At 38.7% G+C, this 12,490-nt stretch overlaps 1 protein-coding gene and 1 pseudogene across 4 annotated transcripts in view; both read right to left on the bottom strand.

Moving 5' to 3' along the window:
- EYA1 (EYA transcriptional coactivator and phosphatase 1) overlaps positions 1–12,490 on the bottom strand; it is a 331,367-nt gene that overhangs the window by 238,922 nt on the left and 79,955 nt on the right. The window lies entirely within an intron of this gene.
- LOC101149422 (trafficking protein particle complex subunit 2-like) lies at positions 5,614–6,167 on the bottom strand (annotated as a pseudogene).

The following is a 12,490-nucleotide window of genomic DNA, read 5'->3' as shown; positions in this document are numbered from 1 at the left end:
GTGGAGTGGGATGATTGGTCAACAGTTCTACAATGTCTAGCTGGAAAAAAATCTATGGCAGAGACAGATTAGGATTTCAGAGATTTGAAGAAAATTGATTTTTTTTTGGCGGGGGATAGAGTCTTGCTCTTTTGCCCAGGCTGGAGCGCAGTGGCACAATCTTGGCTCCCTGCAACCTCTGCCTCCCAGATTCAAGCAATTATTGTGCCTTAGCCACTTGGGTAAAGCACGTGCCATCACGCCTGGCTAATTTTTGTATTTTCAGTAGAGACAGGGTTTCGCCATGTTGGCCAGGCTGGTCTTGAACTCCTGGCCTCAGGTGATCCACCCTCCTTGGCCTCCCAAAGTGCTGGGATTACAGGCAGAATTATTTTTAATACCTAATCTGCATCTGCAAGAGGACAGTGCTATAATGACTATACACAGGCCTCTACAACACTGATTCAAAGAAAACTCACATTTCCAAGAATAATTCTCTCACACCCACTCCCCATATTACATTGGCCTTGCATATTTAGTGTTTGCCCTGACATGCCACTGAATGATATTACTGTAAGCCCAGTTGGGTCCACCCTTAAAGCCTCCAACTTCTGAGACCCTTGGTAGAAGATATCTTAACATGTAATTTAAGTTTTGCCCTTATGCAAAACAGAATTTTAAATAACATTAGGAAAGCTAAAGTGTTAGTGAGCAAGCAGACAGCTTTCTAAAGCATTTCTACAAATACCAATGAACTTAACTATTTGTTTTCTCTAGAAAGGCCAGACACATAATAATTTAAGGTCAAAAGCTTCTGTGATCTGGATTCCTGAATATGTGACACCACTGTTTCCTATAAAGATCTACCGGCTGAGTGAATGGTTGGTTTGCCACAGCCATTTGTTCCTAAGAAGAAGTATAAACTATATTTGTGTTTATTTACCCACCTATGCACAGATAACCTCTATCCAATTAATTTACTGCAACTTAGGTGACTAGTGTACATAAAATGAGTTCTTCTCAAAGCCGGAAAACAAGACCCAATATTCCTTTCTAACAAAGCAAAAGTGGTTCATGACCAGGATAAGTCAGAATTGAATCTTAACATGAGTAAAAGTGGGCACTCTTCTAAAGAAAGACACGTGGGGACACAGATATAGAAAAGACAGCAACAAGAAGATTCATTCTAGGGCTTTCAGAAAGTGGAACCACAAATGAAGTTATTGTTTGGCAGGAACAGAACACTAGACCATAGATTGAAAGGGGGCAGAGATGGTGACCTAGAAAGGTTTTAAGTGGATAGATTTTGGCACTAAAAATGTAGCAGACAGTATTGAGGATTTAGTCAACTAAGTCAAATTAAGATGTAAGGACAGGAGATGCTGCCACTCAGGGCTCATCTTAGGTTGGAATGATTTGGTACCAGGACGAGAGGAGCACTAACTTGGTACCAAGTGACTGAGCATCCGTATGTACTTCTTGCATACAGCAGGTATCTGATATAGCACCAAGCCTACACTGAGGGGTTAGAATTAGCCAGAATTTTATATCTGAACTTATAAACATATAAAGGGACCACACTCCTAACCACTGAAGTTGGATTTGAACTGTCTACACCATCGACCAGATTTCACTTCGTGGGAGGTAGTGATATTAAAACTATCTTTAGAAAAATATTCCTCAAGATGGCCATTACCAACCTATTTGTGGAAACTATGCAGTTTTAAATGAAATCCTAAAATGTAATATTTTTTCCAACAGCTAGAGATGTTAATTCAAACCATGTGTGAAATTGGAGAGAAGTGGAACTCAAATCAGACCCTATCAAGAAACTCTCTGAGTTTTCACGAGATAATTTGCCCAATTTTTTTACATTGCCACTAGTAGAATACCTTTTGTATTGCTTTATGTTATGTTATTTTATTTTATTTTTTAGTGTGTATGTGTGCTTTGAGAAATTTTGAATCTGCTTCTAGAGTTTGGCTGAGTTCAGCTGTTAAAAATTTACCTTCATCATCCATCCTCATTCTTTTTAAAACTCCCATTCCATATTACCTCTTTTACTACTATTACTATACTGAATGAGTTTTGCTAGCAAAGAGATTGGATTTTATACTTTCACTAGTGATGTAATAGAAGTTGAAATTGGTAGCTGAAATGGAGACTTTAGAGTAACAGATAATCAAAGACTATCTATCCAATAATTATTTTATTATTTTGAATAAAAACTATCGGTTAAGTAAAATGCAAAAGTAGACTTACCTTTAGTGTATCCTGAAGACAAAATAACATTTTTGTCTGGCTTGATACCTAGTGACAGTAAGAATGTAAGCAATAGGAACTGATTTTTTAAAAGTAATGTTATTAATATTATTTAGGATCTCACTTTCTATATGTGTATTTCATATTGGGACTTTGATTTGTGTTGTCTTCACAAATCATTCCAAATTTTTTTGTTTTGTTTTGTTTTTTGAGACTGAGTCTCACTCTGTCGCCCAGGCTGGAGTGTGCAGTGGCACGATCTCGGCTCACTGCCAGCTCTGCCTCCTGGGTTCACACCATTCTCCTGTCTCAGCCTACTGAGTAGCTGGGACTACAGGCACCCACCACCATGCCCACCTCGGCCTCCCAAAGTGTTGGGATTACAGGTATGAGCCACCACGCCTGGCTCATTCTAAACTTTTCATAAATTAACAAAGGTATGAGTTATACAGGCCTTTGTCTTACATCGTAACCTCCTTTCTACTCTTATTTTGCTCACTTCTTCTCTAGAATAATAAACTAGGAGACTACAGTTGATTGAAACAAATAAGCCTGAACTATGCCAGTTTCAGACATAAGGACTTGGTAAATATATATATATTTAAAACATTTGGCTTTATTTATGAAAAGCCTTCAGAACTGTATGAAACATTTAAATACATATTTTGCAATATTATTTATTGAACATTCACATGCCCTCAAGTTCAAATTATTTTTAAAACACCATTGATATGCTTTGGTTGTGTTCCCACCCAAATCTCATCTTGAATTATAATCTCCATAATCCCCAGGTGTTGAGGGCGGGTCCTGGTAGGAGGTAATTGTATCATGGGGGTGGTTTCCCCCATGATGTTCTCATGATAGTGAGTGAGTGCTCATGAGACCTGATGGTTTTATGAGTTTGACAGTTCCGCCTTCACACGCTCACTATCTCCTGCTGTGAAGAAGGTGACTGCTTCCCCTTCTGCCATGTAAGTTTCCTGAGGCCCCCCAAGCCATGCAGAACTGTGAGTCAATTAAATCTCCTCTGTTTAAAATTACCCAGTCCTGGGTAGTATCTTTATAGCAGTGTGAAAATGGACTATTACAACCATAATATCCGTTACCTCAAGAAATTCCACTATTGAAGCATATGATGATAAAATTTTGCTTTGTATTTCTTGTTGAGTTGCAAATTTCAATAAGAAGACAAGTGAACAGCAATTCACACTCGGCATAAATGTTAAAAATCATCTTTTGAATTATTGCAACAGCTGCTATTTTCAGGATTGGTAGTTATTTCTGGTTGCACCTCTGCAACTCAGATCTGCCTAATGTCTTTGGCCATTAGGTTCAGAGTGAACCACTGCAGTTATGATTGATCTTAGCATTACTGTCTATTTGTCTGAGACTTTCAGAAGTTGAAAGCAATGCTAAAATGTTTCACATTATAATTTACTAGGTCTTTATAAAATGCTCCTGCCCATATTACTTGTGGCTTATCTTAAAGTAGCAGCTTAGTTATCCTGCAATCTCAATTAACAGGTGCTGAGCAACCACTATATGTCCAGCAAAACTAAAAAAATGCCAAGTAGCTCCTACATTGCTTTGAAGTTAGCAGAACTGTCATGCTCTGAAATCTCATTATTGATCATCTTTATGTGTATATATATATATAAAATTGGTGATGGGCCCAACTTTTATGCTTCCTCCATCAAAAAAGACAATAACTCTCTTTATCTTTTATCACTCACCCCAGACCTTCCTCCTCTTTGGGGTCTTCAGCTTTCTCAACTTTTAATCAATCCAAATACATCTTGCCTTAGACTTCTACTAAATGGCTACCTATCACCATTCCTAATCTATTTTTTTTAAGTCTGAAATATAGGCATTGGTAAAGTCTGCAAAAGGCCAGAACTACCTCTTCAAAAGCCTTCTCCACGTATGCTCCAGGAATCTCAGACATCTAATCTTTTCATTAGTGCTACTTACTTCACAATGACTGACATTACCACACAGTAGAACAGCATTTATTCTCAACCATCCCTAGTTGTTTGCACCTCTAAACTTTTCAGATTGATGTTTTGTGCAGTTCATATTTATTTTAAAATTTCTATCTAATTATATTAAGTTTTGATAATTCATTGCCACTGAATGCTAATACAGGCATATTTCAGAAATAGTGAAAATTTGATTCCAGATCACAGCAATAAAAGTGAATATTGCAATAAAGCAAGTCACACAAAATTTTTTGTTTCCCAATGCATATAAAAGTTAACACTGTAGTCTATTAAGTTTGTAAAAGCATTATATCTAATAATACAATGTACACACCTCAATTAAAAATACTTTATTTCTAAAAAGTGCAAATAACTATCTGATCATTCAGCAAGTCTTTTGGTTGTGAAAAGTCTTGCCCCAATGTTGATGGCTACTGACTGATCAGGATGGAGGTTGCTGAAGGTTGGGATGGCTGTGGCAATTCCTTAAAATAAGACAACAATAAAGTTTGCCATATCAATTGACTCTTCCTTTCCAAAAGATTTCTCTGTAGCATGGAATGCAAAGCTGTTTAAGAGCTTTTTTTTTTTTTTTTTTAGGTAATGGAGTCTCGCTCCGTTGCCCAGGCTGCAGTGCGGTGGCATGATCTTGGCTCACCGCAACCTACGCCTTCCAGGTTCAAACTATTCTCCTGCTTCAGCCTCCCGAGTAGCTGGTACTACAGGCGCATGCCACCATGCCTGGCTAATTTTTTGTATTTAAGAGCCTTTCATGCACAATAGGACTTCTCACAAAATTAAAGACAATCTTCTCAAACCTGCCTCTGTTTTCTCAACTAAGCTGATGTAATATTCTAAATGCTTTGCTGTCATTTCAATAATGTTCATGGCATCTTCAATAAGAGTGGATTCCCTCTCAAGAAACCACTTTCTTGGCTCATCCATAAGAAGCAACTCCTCATCTGTTCAAATTTTATCGTAAGATTGTAGCAACTCAGTCACATCTTGAGGATCCACTCTAATTCTATTTCTCTTCCTATTTCCACCACATTCGCAGTTACTTCCTCCCCTGAAGTCTTGAACTCCTCCAACTTACCCATGGAGGGCTGGAATCAGCTTTTCCCAAACTCCTGTTAATGTTTATATTTTGATCTCCTAGGAATCACAAATGTTCTTAATGGCATCTAGAACAGTGAATGCTGTCCAGATGGTTTTCAGTGTACTTTGCCTAGATGCATCAGAGGAATCATTATCTATGGAAGCTATAGCCTTGTGAAAAATAGTTTTTAAAAATTTTTCCAGGCTATTTAATCAAGTTACTTACAACGTTCACATTCCTGAGTATACTCCATTGAGGTGACATCATTTGTTTTGGAATTTTTCTACATTCCACTTAAAAAGTGTTTCCTTTCCTAAGAAACTGAACTTTTCTGTCAAATGCATATGATCAAATAGGAGAACTGGGTTCATAAAATGGATTCATTGCAAACTTTATGTGTAAATGCTAAACATCAGTAAAGTAGTTCTTTATTCTATCTTCTTGCCTTATGTCATGAAGCATAATAAAAAAATTTATGTGCCCTGGAGTTACGAATGCCAACAGAAAACACTTGTTGCACTTGTCCACAGTTTTCAAGTACGTGTTTTTCGACAGCCACATGTTATCTATGAGGTTGCAAACAGCATGAGCTATGGGTAATGACGGTTGTCTTTGGATTCTACTTTCCCAGCTGGGAAAAAACTCCATTTCAAAAACTGGATTATCATGGTGGCCAATAATTACAAAGTGGAAGCTTCCAGACATTGTCTTCAATATATGGCTCCTGCAGTGAGACAACATCGTAACAAAGTCAGTTCCCACAACTGAGACTCACACTTGGTGTATTCAGCCAATAACAAGACTTGAAAGTTGAAATTACTCCTTGATCCACGGGCTGCAGAATGGAAGCTGTGTTGGCAGGCATGAAAACAACAGTAATCTCCTTGTACATTTCCACCAGAGCTCTTGAGTTACTGGGAACATTTCAATGAACAGTAATTTTTGTTTTAGAAAAAGGGAATCTTTTTTCCTGAGGAGTAGGTCTCAACACTGGGCTTAAAATATTTAAAAAACCATGCTATAGACAGATGTTTTATCATCTAGGCTTTATTGTTCCATTTATAGACAGCACAGGCAGTGCAGATTTAGCATCATCCTTGAGAGCCCTGAGATTTTCAGAATAGGAAATGAACAATGGATTCAACTTAAACTCACTGGCTGCATCAGCCCCTAACCAGAGAGTCAGCCTGACCTTTGAAGCTTTGAAACCAGGCATTGACTTCTCTTTAGCTGTGAAAGTCCTCGATGGCATCTTCTTCCACAGGAAGACTTTTGTTTATATTGAAACTCTGTTGTTTAGTGTAGGCACCTTCATCAATGATCTTAGCTAGATCTTCTGGAAACTTGCTGCAGAAGTTCTGGAAACTTACTGCATCTTCTGCTGAGCGCTTGCTTCACCCTACACTTTTATGTTAACCTAAGGAACCAATGTCTGTTAGCTTCAAACTTTTCTTCTACAGTTTCCTCACCTCTGCCAGTCTTCAGATAATTGAAGAGAGTTAGGGCCTTGTTCTAGAGTAGACTTTGGCTTAAGGGAATGTTATAGCTAGTTTGATTTTCTACCCAGAACACTACAACTCTCTCCATATCAGCAATAGGCTGTTTTGTTTTCTTATCATTCATGTGTTCACTGAAGTAACACTTGTAATTTACTTCAAGGACTTTTCTTTTGAATTAACAACTTGGCTAACCATTTGGCACAAGAGGCCTACTTTTGGCCTGTCTTAGTTTTCAACATGCTTTCCTCATTAAGCTAAATCATTCCTAGCTTTTGACTAAAAGTGAAAGGCTTGTGGCTCTCCTTTCAGTTGAACACTTAGAGGCCATTGTAGGGTTATTAACTGACCTAATTTGAATATTGTTGTGTCTCAGGGAATAGGGAGGCCTGAAGAAAGCAAGGAAGATGGGAGAGCGGGTGGTAAGTGGAGTAGTCAGAACACATACATTTATCAATTAAGTTCATCGTCTTATATGGGCATGGTTTGTGGTGCCCCAGAACCTTTACAATCAGAGATCAAAAATTACAGATTATCATAACAGATACAATAATTATGAAAATGATTGAAATATCAGAAGAATTAACAAAATGTGACACTGAAACACAAAGGGAGCATGTGCTGTTGGGAAAATGGCACCAATAGACTAGCTTGAGGCAGGCTTGCCACAAACCTTCTATTCATAAAAACTGTACTATCTGCAAAGCACAATAAAGCAGGTGCAATAAAATGAGGTATTCCTGTATATAAAAAGGGAACAAGAAAGAGGCCCAAAGATTACCTTAACAGGATAGAGACTGCAATCTGTGGATACTGGAATTAGCCAAAATTATAACCATAAATGCATGGGTTAAAATGGAATTACATTTCTATAATGCTTTTAACTTCCATAAAATGACTTCACAAGTAAGCAAAGATTATGAACTACTAAAAACATGCAAAAGAAGAAATGCAAACAGCCAGTAAACAGGAATAAACATTCATTCACATTAATTATCAGAGAAATTCACACTACGATACTATTATCACCCATTAAATTGTGAAGGATTTAGATCATATTTTGAATGTTGTGAGGGTACAACGTAATTATACATATTTTTATTCAATGCTGATGGGAATATAAACCGGTAGATTGTCCTGGAAAATGATTTGGCACTATGTATGAAAAGGCTTTCAAAGGGCACATGATTTTGGACTTAGTAACCATACTTCTGGAATAATTCCTAATGTACACATGTTCATCATCACAGCAATAAGTATAGATAAACAAATATGGAACTAACAAAATATAGAAACAGTAGAAGAATATTTTTAAAAAATTTTCTGTGAACGGATTAAATATTATACTGTCAATTAAAATTATATCTTGAGAAACTAATTATTGGAGAAAATATACAGTAAATAAAGAATAAGAGCAGAATATGAAACTATCTATGATATGAGACAAATTTGTAAATTATACATGTACACACACAATGCCAGAAAGAAATATATGAAATATATGAAATACCAATCTGGTTATGGGTTTACGGGGAATTATTTTTGTTTTTTCTAATTTTCTTATTTATTATCCTCATAATCAAGGTTCTTCTTTAAAACTATTTTTACATATCTTTACCTTTACCACAGAAGGTCATAATTATGTGGTTCCTCTTCTGAAAACCTATCAGTTGGTGAAATGAACATATCTTCATTAATTACCTTTTCTGATTTATGAAATTTTTAGTCTTCCAATATCAAGTCACAAGAGATCATTTCATCAAGAATTAGCATATGCAGGTGTGGTTCCAAGATGGCCAACTAGGAACAGCTCCAGTCTACAGCTCCCAGTGTGAGCAATGCAGAAGATGGGTGATTTCTGCATTTCCAACTGAGGTATCAGGTTCATCTCACTGGGGCTCATCGGACAGTGGGTGCAGCCCACTGAGCTTGAGCCAAAGCAGTGTGAGGCATCGCCTCACCTGGGAAGTGCAAGGGGTCAGGGAATTCCCTTTCCTAGCCAAGGGAAGCTGTGACAGATGGCACCTGGAAAATCAGGTCACTCCCACCCTAATACTGCACTTCTCCAATGGCCTCAGCAAATGGCACACCAGGAGATTATATCCCACGCATGGCTTGGAGGGTCCCACGCCCACAGAGCCTTGCTCATTGCTAGCACAGCAGTCTGAGATCCAACTGCAAGGCAGCGGCAAGGCTGGGGAAGGGGCGCCCGCCATTGCTGAGGCTTGAGTAGGTAAACAAAGTGGCCGAGAAGCTCAAACTGGGTGGAGTCCACCACAGCTCAAGGAGGCCTGCCTGCCTCTGTAGACTCCACCTCTGGGGGCAGGGCATAGCTGGACAAAAGGCGGCGGAAAACTCTGCAGACTTAAATGTCCCTGTCTAATAGTTTTGAAGAGAGTAGTGGTTCTCCTAGCACGGAGTTTGAGATCTGAGAATGGACAGACTGCCTCCTCCAGTGGGTCCCTGAATCCCAAGTAACCTAACTGGGAGGGACCCCCCAGTAGGGGCAGACTGACACCTCACACGACTGGGTACTCCTCTGAGATGAAGCTTCCAGAGTAACCATCAGGCAGCAACAGTTGATGTTCAGCAATATTCGCTGTTCTGCAGCCTCCACTGCTGATACCCAGGCAAACATGGTCTGGAGTGGACCTCCAGCAAACTCCAATAGACCTGCAGCTGAGGGTCCTGAATGTTAGAAGGAAAACTAACAAACAGAAAGGACATCCACACCAAAACCCAATATGCACGTCACCATCATCAAAGACCAAAGGTAGATAAAACCACAAAGATGGGGAAAAAACAGAGCAGAAAAGCTGAAAATTCTAAAAATCAGAGTGCCTCTCCCCCTCCAAAGGAACGCAGCTCCTTGCCAGCAACGGAACAAAGCTGGATGGAGAATGACTTTGACAAGTTGAGAGAAGAAGGCTTCAGACAATCAAACTTCTCTGAGCTAAAGGAGGAAGTACAAACCCATCACAAAGAAGCTAAAAACCTTGAAAAAAGATTAGGTGAATGGCTAACTAGAATAACCAGTGTAAAGAAGTCCTTAAATGACCTGATGGAGCTGAAAACCACGGCACAAGAACTACGTGACGAATGCAAAGCTTCAGTAGCCGATTCCATCAACTGGAAGAAAGAGTATCAGTGATTGAAGATCAAATGAATGAAATGAAGTGAGAAGAGAACTTTAGAGAAAAAAGAGTAAAAAGAAATGAACAAAGCCTCCAAGAAATATGAGACTATGTGAAAATACCAACTCTACATCTGATTGGTGAACCTGATAGTGACAGGGAGAATGGAACCAAGTTGGAAAACACTCTGCAGGATATTATCCAGGAGAACTTCCCCAACCTAGCAAGGCAGGCCAACATTCAAATTCAGCAAATACAGAGAATGCCACAAAGATACTCCTTGAGAAGAGCAACTCCAAGACACATAATTGTCAGATTCATCAAAGTTGAAATGAAGGAAAAAATGTTAAGGGCAGGCAGAAAGAAAGGTTGGGTTACCCACAAAGGGAAGCCCATCAGACTAACAGCTGATCTCTTGGCAGAAACTCTACAAGCCAGAAGAGAATGGGGGCCAATATTCAACATTCTTAAACAAAAGAATTTTCAACCCAGAATTTCATATCCAGCCAAATTAAGCTTCATATGTGAAGGAGAAATAAAATCCTTTATGGACAAGCAAATGCTGAGAGACTTTGTCACCACCAGACCTGCCCTACAAGCGCTCCTGAAGGAAGCATTAAACATGGAAAGGAACAACAGGTACGAGCCACTGCAAAAATATGCCGAATTGTAAAGACCACCGATGCTAGGAAGAAGCTGCATCAGCTAATGAGCAAAATAACCAGCTAACATCATAATGACAGGATCAAATTCACAACAATATTAACCTTAAATGTAGATGGGCTAAATGCTCCAATTAAAAGACACAGACTGGCAAATTGGATAAAGAGTCAAGACCCATCAGTGTGCTGTATTCAGGAAACCCATCTCACATACAGAGACACGCATAGGCTCAAAATAAAGGGGTGAAGGAAGATATACCAAGAACATGGAAAACAAAAAAAAGCAGGGGTTGCAATCCTGGTCTCCGATAAAACAGACTTTAAACCAACAAAGATCAAAAGAGACAAAGAAGACCATTATATAATGGTAATGGGATCAATTCAACAAGAAAAGCTAACTATGCTAAATATATATGCATCCAATACAGGAGCACCCAGATTCATAAAGCAAGTTGTTAGAGACCAATAAAGAGACTTAGTCTCCCACACAATAATAATGGGAGACTTTAGCACCCCACTGTCAACATTAGACAGATCAATGAGACAGAATGTTAACAAGGATATCCAGGAATTGAACTCAGTTCTGCACCAAGTGGACTTAATAGACATCTACAGAACTCTCCACCAAATCAACAGATTATACATTCTTCTCAGCACCACATTGCACTTATTCCAAAATTGACCACAAAGTTGGAAGTAAAGCACTCCTCAGCAAATGTAAAAGAACGGAAATTATAACAAACTGTCTCTCAGACCGCAGTGCAATCAAACTGGAACTCAGGGTTAAGAAACTCACTCAAAACCGCTCAACTACATGGAAACAGAACAACCTGCTCCTGAATGACTACTGGGTACATACTGAAATGAAGGCAGAAATAAAGATTTTCTTTGAAACCAATGAGAACAAAGACACAACATACCAGAATCTCTGGGACACATTTAAAGCAGTGTGTAGAAGGAAATTTATAGCACTAAATGCCCACAAGAGAAAGCAGGAGAGATCTAAAATTGACACTGTGACATCACAATTAAAAGAACTAGAGAAGCAAGAGCAAACACATTCAAAAGCTAGCAGAAGGCAAGAAATAACTAAGATCAGAGCAGAACTGAACGAGATAGAGACACAAAAAAATCAGTGAATCCAGGAGCTGGTTTTTTGAAAAGATCAACAAAATTGACAGACTGCTAGCAAAACTAATAAAGAAGGAAAGAGAGAAGCATCAAAAAGACACAATAAAAACTGATAAAGGGGATATCACCACTGATCCCACAGAAATACAAACTACCATCAGAGAACACTATAAACACCTCTACACAAATAAACTAGAAAATCTAGAAGAAATGGATAAATTCCTCGACACATACACCCGGCAAGACTACACCAGGAAGAAGTTGAATCCCTGAATAGACCAATAACAGGTTCTTAAATTGAGGCAATCATTAATAGCCTACCAACCAAAAAAAAAGTCCAGGACCAGACAGATTCACTGCCGAATTCCACCAGAGATACAAGGAAGGAGCTGGTATCATTCCTTCTGAAACTATTCCAATCAATAGGAAAAGAGGGAATCCTCCCTAACTCATTTTATGAGGCCAGCATCACCCTGATACCAAAGCCTGGCAGAAACACAACAAAAAAAGAGAATTTTAGACCAATACCCCTGATGAACATCAATGCAAAAATCCTCAATAAAATACTGGGAAACAGAATCCAGCAGCACATCAAAAGGCTTATCCAACATGATCAAGTGGGCTTCATCCCTGGGATGCAAGGCTGGTTCAATACACAGAAATCAATAAATATAATCCAGCATATAAACAGAATCAAAGACAAAATCCACATGATTATTCAACAGATGCAGAAAAGGCCTTCGACAAA

This window comes from Gorilla gorilla, chromosome 7, assembly GCF_029281585.2.
Source record: "Gorilla gorilla gorilla isolate KB3781 chromosome 7, NHGRI_mGorGor1-v2.1_pri, whole genome shotgun sequence".
Classification (NCBI taxonomy): domain Eukaryota; kingdom Metazoa; phylum Chordata; class Mammalia; order Primates; family Hominidae; genus Gorilla; species Gorilla gorilla.
Note: the sequence above shows the minus strand (reverse complement) of the source record. Positions and strands in the feature narration are given on the sequence as shown.